The sequence below is a fragment of the Panthera tigris genome, chromosome B1 (genome assembly GCF_018350195.1).
Source record: "Panthera tigris isolate Pti1 chromosome B1, P.tigris_Pti1_mat1.1, whole genome shotgun sequence".
NCBI lineage: Eukaryota > Metazoa > Chordata > Mammalia > Carnivora > Felidae > Panthera > Panthera tigris.
In genome coordinates this window covers 131,112,238-131,124,903 of record NC_056663.1, presented here as the reverse complement: position 1 = coordinate 131,124,903, position 12,666 = coordinate 131,112,238, and the positions used below count along the sequence as shown (strand labels likewise).

Genomic DNA, 12,666 nt, shown 5'->3' with positions numbered 1-12,666 from the left:
GTTGGCTTGGCAGATGCTTTGTTTGGCAGTCTGGAATTCAAACAGATTGGCTGCAAGAAGAAGCCTGGGATAAAGTATTCCATGGGAGGAAGAAAAAGGGGATCTACCTAGTTCCCTCCTGACTTCTATTTTCCATTGCCAAGGTTCACTCAGAAGGATTTAACTGTTCTAGACTTTCATGTTGCCTTATCCAGCCCCTCTGGCAGCCCATCAGGAATTCAGGGTCCAAAAGCGGTGGGGGAAGCTGGTTGACCCAGCCATACGACTGTGGCTAAGGAGAAGGATCCAGCATTCCCAAGGCAGGTGAAAAATGAAACACTGGTGGCAGACTGGTCTGGGAGGTGGGTAATGCCAAGGCAGTCTGAGCACATCAGAAGATTTGTGTCTGATATGAACACAAAAGTTGAAGAAATTGGTCTGCATATTTACAAGTTTTATTGGACAAGAAAAATTTTCTTTAAATATTAAAAAGTATCTCAATATTCTAAGAAGCTTGTACCAAATGTAAAAATAAAGTGAAAACTAAGATAGCTGAGGTAAGAAAAAAGTCATGTCTCCGATCTCTTGTTTCTAAGGAGCCCAGTCACTAACTAGTATGATGTACAGAATCTATAAAACCTGATCTTTCCCTTAAAATAATTTTAAATGTGTTCAGTTAAATGCACATGTTTTCCAACACTACTCTACTAATTGTGTACCACGTACAAAGATTTCCTCTTATGGTCTTAAGTCTCAAAATAAATCCTGTAAGTCCCATTGTACAGAAAATGTAACAGAAAAATAAATAATTCAGAATATCAAACCTACCAAATGCCAGAAGACTAGGATAACTTTCTTTTATTAGGTCATACTATCCAAACCATGGAAAATCTAGTATCCATTTTAATAACTATCAAAACTTAGGGAAAGCAATTCCTGCTAATCTCTAAGAATCATATTCTTTGGAGGATTTTTACTGGTTCTAGAAAATAGGATATTAGAAATTTCCTTAGAAAAGTCATACATAACATACAAAGTTTACAGTCCAATGTTTGCTAAATTTTTCATAGAAAAATATGCTGTGCCATAGTATACTATGAAAAATTATTATAACATTATAAATATATAGTGGATTCTGTGGAGTGATATTCAGATTCCTTCTTCATGTTTCATTCATTACCCTAGCTGCTGAGAGTAATGTCTACTTATGGTTCATAGCTGAGCCCTCTCCCAAGATTATACCACCTCCCTAGGCACATCTCATCTCCAGTGACTGATGGAAAAGGTTAAATGTACCAATGCCCTTGACTCAATTTGAGAGATCTCTGAAAGGCCATCCAAGCTCCTAAGTACATTTGAGACTGCTGGAGGATTTTGTTATAATTGCATGAAATATTCAACTTCTTCTGCCTAATCCTACATCTGTCTATGGTTTACAGGTGCAGCTCCAAAGAGCGTTACCCTATACAACTACTATTTGAATCCTCTGTCTCAGGGTTTGTATCTTGGATAATTCAACTCATAACAAAAAGTGATACAGTAATATTCAATGTAATGTTCCAAAATGATACTGAGGGAGCATTAGTTTTAAATGTGTTTATTAGAGGAAACAAAGTCTAAAAATAAATAAATATTAAACAAACAAGCAAAAAAAACCCCTGAAGACCTAATAGGAAAATGGGCAAAAGATAGGCACAAACACATCATGAGAAAGGCAAACGACCCTTAAACAGATATCCCATAAAGATGTCTAACTTCATTCATAATAAAATAAATGCAAATTAAAGCTATGTTAGCACTACCAATGAACAAACTAAAAATAATATTAATTATATTTAGAATAACTTAAAAAATACTTAAGATTCAACAAAGGAAGTGTAAAATTTGTACTCTGAAAATGATAAGACATTGTTGAAATAAAGACAACACAAGTAAATGGAAAGATATCCCATATTCATGGATTGGAGAATTTAATATTGTTAAGATGGCAGTACTCCCTAATTTGATCCACAGATTCAAAAAAATTCTTATCAAAATACCCCCTGGCTTTTTTGCAGAAATTTATGAGATGACCCCATACTCATATGGAAAAGCAAGGGACCAAGAATAGCTAAGACAACCTTGAAGAGAACAACACAGCTGGAAGATTGACATTTCCCAATTTTAAAACTTACTAAAAAGCTACAGTAATCAAGTAATCAAGACCAGGAATCAAGTAGTACTGGCCTAAGGATAGATGTATAGGGATCGATGGAATACAACTGAGTCTAGAAATAAACTCTAGCAATTATGGTCAATTAATTTTCAACAAGAGTGCCAAGGTAATTCAAAGGGGAAAAACAGTCTTTCCAACAACTGGTACCAGGATAACTGCACATCCACATGAAAGGAATGAAACTGGACTCCTTCTTTACAAGGCACAAACATAAACTTAAAATGAACTTCTTAACATAAGAGTTAAAACTACGAATCTCTTGAGAAAATATCTTTGTAAGTTAGGCAAAACCTTCTTAGATGCAAACAAAAGCATAAGCAACAAAAGAAAAAAATTGGTATACTAAACTTAATCAACATTTTAAAAACTGTGCTTGAAAGCACACAATCAAGAAAATGAAATGGGAGGGACTGCTGGGAGGATGACGGAGAAGGAGGACCATCACCTCATCTCATACCACAGTCACAACTAGGTAACACTCACATCAGTGTAAATAACCTAGAAAATGACCTGAAGACTGGCAGAACAAACTCCACAACTAAATGTAGAGAAGAGGCCATATTAAAGAGGGTAGGAAAGGCAGAGACAGGGTCCACATCTAAATGGACTCATGGGACTGTCCATTAGAGGGAGGGACGCCACAAACATGAAGAGGGGAGAGAAAAAGATCCTCACATCAGGGAGCACACATGGGGCTAAATGTCATGAATTCTTACAGCCAGTGGGACTTAAAACCTGGAATTTTAAAAATCATCAGGCTCCACTCTGGGAGAGCCAGGAAGGCAAGAGAAAACTTGAGGAGATAGCACAAAAAATACCCTGCAGAGACACAGCATAGAAGCAGTAGTTTGAAAACCGCCTGGGGCATATGGGAAGGAGAGTTGTTTACAGAGCAAGTCCTGAAGAGACAGTCTCATTGGGAGACTCCTCCTGGAACAAAGGAGTTGGTAGGTGCCATTTCCCTCCCCTATCCCCAGCACAAACACATAGCCACCTGCAGAAATCAGCATGATGCCTATACTAGCTACTTGTCTTGCTAACACCATACCTCCTGCCCCCTCCAGCCAGGCTTCTCTCAGTCCTTGCACAGCAGGTCCCTCCTCCAGAACACCAGTACAAACCTTGCTAACACCATGCCGCCTCCCACCACCCTTACTCTGTGGATCTGCCTGGTCTAACCTGGCTGGCCTTGGTTTCAGCAGTTGCAGGTCTCCTCTTGAAGAGGACCAGCTGCAAATTTTGCTAACACTGCGAGACTTGCCCCCACTTAAGTTGTGGATCTGCCCCCTCCAATATGCTTTTGGCCTGGGTGCATCCAAAGTGGTGCCACAAGCCAGGCAGTGTGCAAGCAGCCCTGACAGGGGCCAGCACCACACCAAGTGACTACTGCCCCGGGCAATGGGCTGAAGGCAGACATCTGGTCTGACTGCAGCCCTGCCCACCAATGAATGTTTCCCAGGGGAAAACACAGGGAAAGTGCCCTCCAGTTTGGTGTTACTGCATCCCTGACAAATGACTGGTCTGATTCAACTCAAGCCCATTGCGGCCATAGACTGGCCCACCAATAACACAGGAACCAAACACTGCCCACAACAGGCAAAGAGAGCCACTGCAGGTGACTGGATTGACAGAAAAAGGAGCTGAGCCACAACAGCAGGGCACGATCAACACACACAGGGGACTGCCCTCAAGTGCCAGATTCTGATGAATGGGGAGGATACTGTACTGCAGGGTACTACAGGACCTCATCTTCTTAAGTCTACTACTTTCAAGATCAGGAGATGTAACTGACTTTCCTAACACACAGACCCAGAGAGTGAGACAAAATGAGGAGACAGAGAAATATGTTCCAAATGAAAGAACAGGACAAAATCACAGCAAGACAGCCAAACAAATTGGATATAAAATGGAGTAACATGCCTGATAGAGAATTCAAAGTAATGCTCATAAAGATACCCACTGGACTTGAGAAAAGACTGGAGGACATCAGTGAGACCCTTAACAAAGAGATAAAAAAGAGTCAATCAGAGATGAAGAACACAATAACTGAAATGAAATATATACCAGATAGAATAAATAGTAGGTTAGAGGAAGCAGAAGAATGAATCAATGACCTGGAGGACAGAGGAATGGAAAGTAAGTAAGCTGCACAGGTGAGAGGAAAAAAAATCATTTAAAATGAGAATAGACTTAGGAACTAAGGATCATAAAGTGTAATAACATTTGCATTACAGGGGTTCCAGAAGAAGAAGAGAAAGAACATGAGGCAAAAAATTTATTTGAAGAAATAATGGTTAAAAACTTCTTGAATCTGAGGAAGGAAACACATCCAGATCTAGGAGGCACAGACATCCCTCAACAAAAACAACCCAAGGAGGTCCATACCAAAAAACATAGTAATTAAAATGGAAAAAAGTAATGATAAAGAGAGAATTTTAAAAGTGGCAAGAGAAAAAGCAGCTACATACCAGGGAAACTCCATAAGGCTATCAGTTGACTTTTGAACAGAAATTTTGCAGGTCAGAAGGGATGGCATGATATATTCAAAGTGCTGAAAGGAAAAAAACCTGCAGGCAAAAATACTCTATCCAGCAAGGTTATCATTCAGAATAAAAGGAAAGACAAAGAGTTTCTCAGACATAACTTTAAGACATTCATCACCACTAAACCAGCCCTGTAAGAAACGTTAAAGGGGAGGCTTTGGGTGGATAAGAAAGAACATAAGTAACAGTAAAAAAAAAAAAAAAAAAAAAAAAAAAAGTACAAAGCACAAAAGCAGTAAAAATAATTATATATATAAAAATCAGTCAAGGGACTCACAAAATAAAAGGAGGTAATGCAGCACTGTATATCTAAAACATGGTGGGAGGGGGACAGGAGCAAAGAACAGGTTCAAACTTAAATGAACATCAACTTCTGCCATATGCAGAAGATGTTATAGACAAACCAATGGTAACTGCTAATCAAAAACCAGTAATGGACAGGCAAGGAATAAAGAGAAAGGAATCAAAGTATATCATTAAAAGGTAAATAATCTTGAGTCAAAAGAGCAAAGACAGGAACAGAGAAAAACCACACAATCAACCATAAAACACCTAACAAAATGTCAATAAAAACATATTACCAGTAATTACTTTGAATGTAAATGGACTAAATGCTCCAATCAAAAGACACAGGGTGATGAAATGAATAAAAAAAAAATACATGTATACATGCTACATGCCTTCAAGGAACTAATTTCAGACCTAAAAAAAAAAAATTCACATTGAAAGTAAGGGGATGGAGAAACATATATCATGCCAAAGGATGTCAAAATAAAGCCAGAGTAGCAATACTTACATCAGACAAAATGGACTTTAAAACAAGGACTGTAACAAGAAATGAGGAAGAACACTTCATAACCATAAAGGGAACAATCCAAGTAGAAGACATAACTACTGCAAATATTTATGCACTGAACATGGGAGCACTTAATAACATATAAAGCACTTAATAACAAACATAAAGGGATTAATTGATAGTGATACAATAAGAACAGGGGACTTTAACACCCCACTAATGTCATTGGACAGAATGTCCAAATAGAAAATCAACAGGAAGCACTGGCTTTGAATGACACACTGGACCAGATGAATGTAACATATATTCAAAACATTCCCTCCTTAAAAAAAAAAAAAAAAAAAAATCCCTTCTAAAACACCAGAATACACATTCTTTTCAAGTGCACATGGAACATTCTCCAGAATAGATCACATATTAGGCCACAAAACGAGTCTGAACAAATTCAAAAAGATCGAAGACATACTATGCGTCTTTTCTGACTACAATGCTATGAAATTAGAAATCACCACAAGAAAAAATCTGGAAAGAGCACCAATACATGGAGGTATAACACACTATTAAGCAATGAAACCAAGAAATCAAAAAAGAAATAAAAAACATATGGAGATAAATGAAAATGAAAACAGTCCAAAATCGCTGGGATATAGCAAAAGTTGTTCTAGGAAGGAAGTTTATAGCAATACAGGTCTACTTCCAGAAGCAAGAAAAATCTCAAACAACCTAACCTTACACCTAAAGAAGCCAGAATAAAAACAATAAACAAAACCCCAAATCAGGAGAGGGAAGGGAATAATAAAGATTATAGCAGAAATACATGAAATAGAAACTAAAGACCAACCAACTAGGGGCGTTTGGGTGGCTCCAGTTGGTTCAATGTCCAACTTTGGCTCTGGTCATGATCTAGTGGTCCATGAGTTCGAGCCCTGTGTCAGGCTCTGTGCTAACAGCTCAGACCCTGGAGACTGCTTCAGAATTTGTGTCTCCCCTCTCTTTCTGTCCCTCCCCCACTCATGCTCTGTCTCCTCTCTCTCTCTCTCTGAAAACAAATAAACATTGAAAAAACAAACAAACAAAAAACAATAGAAGGGATCAATGAAACAGGAGCTGATTCTTTGAAAAAAACAAAATTGATAAACCGTTAGCCAGACTCATCAAAAGACAAAAAAAAAAGGACTCAAAAAAATAAAATCACAAATGAAAGAGTAGAAACAACAGATACCACAGAATTGCAAAGGATTTTAAGAGAATACTACGAAGAATTATATGCCAACAAATTGGACAACTAGAAGAAATGGATAAATTCCTAGAATAACCTCCCAAAACTGTATCAGGAAACATAGAAAATGTGAATAAATGGATTACTAGCAATGAAATTGAATCAGTAATCAAAAAACTCCCAACAAAGAAAAGTCCAGGACCACATGGCTTCACAGGCAAATTCTACCAAATATTTAAAAAAGAGTTAATACTTATTTTTCCCAAACTATTCTGAGAAATGGAAAAGGAAGGAAAACATCCAAATTCATTCTATGAGGCCAGCATTAGACTGATGTCAAAACCAAATAAAGACACTGCAAAAAAAAACTGGAGGCCAGTATCTCTCATGAACATAGATGCAAAAATCCTCCACACTTTAGCAAACCAAATCCAACAATACATTGAAAAAAAATCATTCACCATGATCAAGTGGGATTTATTTCCAGGATGCAAAGGTGGTTCAGTATTCACAAATCAACCAATGAGACACATCACAGCAATAAGAGAAAGGATAAAAACCATAGGATCATTTCAATAGATACAGAAAAAGCACTGGATAAAGTACAACAACCACTCAGGAAAAAAACCTCAACAAAGTATGTTTGGAGGGAACATACCTCCACATAATAAAGGTTGTATATGAAAAACCCACAGCTAACAACATAGTCAATGGGGAAAAACTGAGAGCCTTTCTCCTAAGGTCAGGAATAAGACAAGGATGTCCACTCTCATCATTTCTATTCAAATACTGGAATTCCCAGCCAGAACAATCAAACAAGAAAAAGGAATAAAAGGCATCCAAGTTGGTAAGCAAGAAGTTAAACTTTCACTATTTGCAGATGACATGACACTATATAGAGGAAACTCTAAAGACTCTGCCAAAAAACTGCTAGAACTGATAAATGAATTCAGTAAGGTCATAGGATACAAGAATCAATGTACAAAAATATGTTCCATTTCTATACACTAATAATGAAATAGCAGAAAGAGAAACTGAGAAAAAATCCTATTTATAATTGAACCAAAAATAATAAAATATCTAGGAATAAACTTAATGAAGTGAAAGACCTGTAAAACTGTATGCTCTGAAAACTGTAAAACACTGATGAAAAGAAAGTGAAGATGACACAAATGGAAAGACATTCCATGCTCATGGATTGGAAGAACAAATATTGTTAACTGTCCATACTACCCAAAGCAATCAACAGATTCAATGCAATCCCAATTGAAATACCAACAGCATTTTTCACAGAAGTAAAACCAACAATCCTAAAATTTGAATGGAACCACAAAAGACACCAGATAGCCAAAGAAATCTTGAAAAAGAATAACAAAGTCACAATTCGAGAGTTTGAGTTATACCACGAAGCCGTAGTAATCAAAACAGTATGATACTGGCACAAAAATAGATACACAGATCAGTGGAACCAAAATAGAAAGCCCAGAAGTAAACCCACATTTATATGGTCAATTAATCTTCGACAAAGCTGTAAAGAATATCCAACGGCAAGAAGACAGTTTCTTCAACAAATGGTGTTAGGAAAACTGGACAGCTACATGCAAAGGAATGAAACTAGACCCCTTTCTTAAAGATATACACAAATAAACTTAAAATGCATTAAGGACCAAAATATGAGACCTGAAAACATAAAAATTCTAGAAAAAAGCACAGGAAACAATTTCTCTGACATTGATCCTCGGAACATCTTTCTAGACAGGTCTCCTGAAGCAAGGGAAACAAAAGCAAAAATAAGCCATTGGGACTACATCAAAATAAAAATCTTCTGCATAGCAAAGAAGACAACGAATGAAACTAAATGGAAACCTACAGCATAGGAGATGTTTACAAATGACTTATCTGATAAAGGGTTAGTTTCCAAAATATAGAGAGAACTGATACAAACAACTCAACACCCCAAAACCAAATAACCCAATTAAAAAATGGGGAGAAGACATGAACAGACATTTCTCCAAAGAAGACATGATGTTCAACATCACTCATCATCAGGGAAAAACCTCAGGTTTTTCCTGAGGATGTGAAGAAAAAGGAACACTTGTGCACCGTTGGTGGGAATGCAAACTGGTACAGTATGGAAGTTCCTCAAAAAATTAAAAATAAAACTACCCTATGTTCCAGTAATTGCACTACTGGGTATTTACCTGAAGAATATGAAACATTAATTCAAAGGGATATATGCACCCCTATGTTTATTGCAGCGTTATTTATAATAGCCAAAATAAGGAAGAAGCCTGCGTCCATTGATAGATGAATGAAGGAATATTATTCAGCCATAAAAATATATATACATACATATGGAAGTTCCTCAAAAAATTAAAAGACAGTATGGAAGTTCCTCAAAAAATTAAAAATAGAATTACCCTATGATCCAGTAATTGCACTACTGGGTATTTACCTGAAGAATATGAAATACTAATTCAAAGGGATATATGCACCCCTACGTTTATTGCAGCATTATTTACAATAGCCAAAATAAGGAAGAAGCCTGCGTCCACTGACAGATGAATGAAGGAATATTATTCAGCCATAAAAATATATATACATATATATACAAATAACATATTATTTCACTCATATGTGGAATTTGAGAAAGTAAAAGAACAAAGGAAAAAAAGACAGACAAACAAACAGACTTAATTGTAGAGGACAGATGGTTACCAGTGGGGAAGTAGGTGGGGGAATGGGTGAAATAAGTGAGGAGGATTAAAAATACACTTTTCTTGATGAGCACTGAGTAACATACAGAATTACTGAGTCACTATATTGTACACCTGAAACTAATATAACACTGTATGTTAACTATACTGGAATTAAAATTTTTTTTAAAGGAAATGAAAAGTAACTCACAGAAAGAGAGAAAATATTTGCATATCCTGTATTTACTAAGGGGTTTATATCCAAAATACATATAAGACTCTTAATACATATAAGACTCTTAATAATAGAGACAATCTGATTAAAATATGTGTAGAGCATCTGAACATTCCTCCAAATAAATAAAAATAGCCAATAAGCACATTAAAAGATATTCAACATCAGGGAAATGCAAATCAAAACAATGAGATACCACTTACCAGGGAGATTCCAAAATTCCTCTGAAAGAGCAAATATAATAGAAAAATAGATGACAAGAAGGAGCCATACAAAAACGAGAAACAAACATGTATACAGTACTCATGTATTCCCACTCATGTGGGAAGTTAATATGTGATAGAGTTGGCACTGTAAGTTAGGAAAGAGATATGCTACTCAGTGTATAATTTGGCAACAACTATCTATTTGAAGAAAAATCAAACTGGATCTATACATGATACATGCCATATAAAAAAGAAATTCTAGATAAAAGTGAAAAGGTAATCATAAAAAAGCTATAAATAGAAGAAAAATACGTAATGTAATACCTTTGCTATTAATGTAATATTAAGCAAGAAACAGTATTCAGATTTATTAAGCAAGATACAAATGTCAACAAAAAGGGGAAGAGTTGAAAAGTTAATTAAAATTTTTTTAAATTTAATATATAAATTGCCATAAAGCTAAAAGGCAAACAATCAAAAAGAATTTTTGTAATTTTTTTTTTCTAAATAAGGATTAGTTTTTAGAAAACCTAAGGGACTCCTACAAAGCAACAAGAGCCACAACTAAAAAAATTCAAAGCACAAGACAGACACAAACTACAGTGAAACACAAATACTAATGCCACCTACCTCCTAAATCTAAAATATACTCAACTTCACAAATAATTAGGATATCCTTTTTTCCCATTAGATCAACAAGTACTGAATTATGTGTTAACATTCAGCATAGCAAGGTTACAGGGAAACAAGTATTCTTAAACACCAATGGTAGAATCATAAATTGTTACAGCTTCATTAAGGGCACCACACATTAACTTTAAAACGTGTATACTCAGCCAAGCAGTTCCACTTCTAGGTTACCTTTTCTATAGAAATAGTTGCAGATGTACATAAGGAATTAAAACAATATATTCACTGCAACACTATTTTCATGTAAAAGAATTGACACTTAAGTGCTTATCAGTAGAGGGAAAATTAATCAGGCTAGGGGAAATTCCTAGTATTCAATAGTTAAAGAATAACGTATGTAAGTAGAGTGATATTAAAAGTTCCAGTGATACTAGTAAGAGCAATCAAGCTTCATAATATATGTATCATTATAAGACTTATATTTAAAAATTAAAGTTTTATGGCTGTGTTCAGACATAAGGATGGAAGGATATATACCTACTGGCTATGGATTTTTATCTCTAGGAAGGAGAGGTTGGCATGGGAGGTATTAATGGCGGAGACTCATGGTAGAGACTTTATTTGTATCCTATATACTTTCTATATTATTTGAGTATTTATAATGATAATATTACATGGTCATCTAAATTTAATAAACCTGTAACTAGGATTACATATTGAAAACCTATAATTTAAGAGTCACCCAGAAATCCAGAATACAGAGCACCAAACATTCATCTGCTGTTAGTGCATTTTCTTCCATTTTATAATTATATATTTTATAGCCAGTTATCTTTTTATATCTAAAATTTTATGTTCTTTCAAAAGTTAACATTATTTCATGAAGATGTTTCTTTATTCAAAAAAATCTTCCTCACCTATCAACTAGACAAGGTATTCACCTTAGGTATTAAGAAAAGCACTTCCTTTGTTTGCCTTTTAGTGGGTCTTGGTAAGAATTATCCTTGAATCTCAGCATTCCACTGATCATCTTTGTAACATGAATGGACTAAGTGTGGTCAAAAGTTGAAATGTCTACTTTTCCTTAACTTGGACAGAGGAACTTCAAAGACAACATAAGCCACTTCTGCCTCTTTAGAATCAATCAGATATAGGAGACAGTACAGTACTTGGTAAGAAGTTCAAAAACAGTTATCTGTTGTAAGAATTATACTCTATTTCAGTGTGAAAAGGACCTAGTAGTGACTTCCAGAACTGTAAGTTTAGACACACATACCAAGTAGATCACAACAAAGTACATATACTTAATGCTGTTGAACTATACACTTAAAAATAGTAAAATGGTAAATTTTGTTAGTGTATTTTACCATCAAAAAGGATAAAAGCTATACTAAGCAGTAGAGCCTATAAAAACTCATTACTTGATATTTTTGATTGACTAATTGAAGCAAGTTACCAGAAATTCCAGATCAAGCCCAATCCAGTAAGTCAGCAATGAGGTATGGATCTGTGAGTTATAAAATGATCACTCTACTTACAAAATCATTTTCACCTCTTCTAGAATTTAGGGTTTCAAAATTATTGAACACTTTTCTAGTTATCTCTATTTCTTACACGTAGGTCACTAAACAAAGGTTTATTTTGAAGATAGGAGTAAAAATAAATACAGCCTAATACAAAGCTTTTGAGTAAGAAATTAGTAGAGGCTATGTGTGAGATATTTTTTCTTAAAACCCTAACATATCCTATGAAATGCTATTATTTAAAACTTAAATCTCTAAGGTTACAATGGGGATAGTTATTAAGGTAGAACATCTCACCAGAGTAGGCTGTGAATGTCCTGGAACCCTGGAGTCACTATGATCTAAGCCAGAGTTTATATTTGGACAGTCATTCTGAGGTTTGTACTATTCCTAGTTCTGGGCTGCTGAATGAGCTTAGCTGAGTATATAAACAAATACACTATTAAAAAAATTGCTGAGAATTTCTGACGGCTTTAAAAGCGGGAGCGTTCTTTGTTCTTATTACTAGAAGAAATGTGTTTGATATCAGTGGGGATTAATAGATTAATTAATAGGAGAGTTAAAAGCAAAGTCCCTGGATTGCAACATCATATTTTACATATCAACAATGAAATACCTTTAAGG

The 12,666-nt window shown here is 35.4% G+C and overlaps 1 protein-coding gene across 2 annotated transcripts in view; it reads right to left on the bottom strand.

Moving 5' to 3' along the window:
* FAM13A (family with sequence similarity 13 member A) overlaps positions 1-12,666 on the bottom strand; it is a 355,423-nt gene that overhangs the window by 252,420 nt on the left and 90,337 nt on the right. The gene's annotated exons all lie outside the window — the stretch shown is intronic.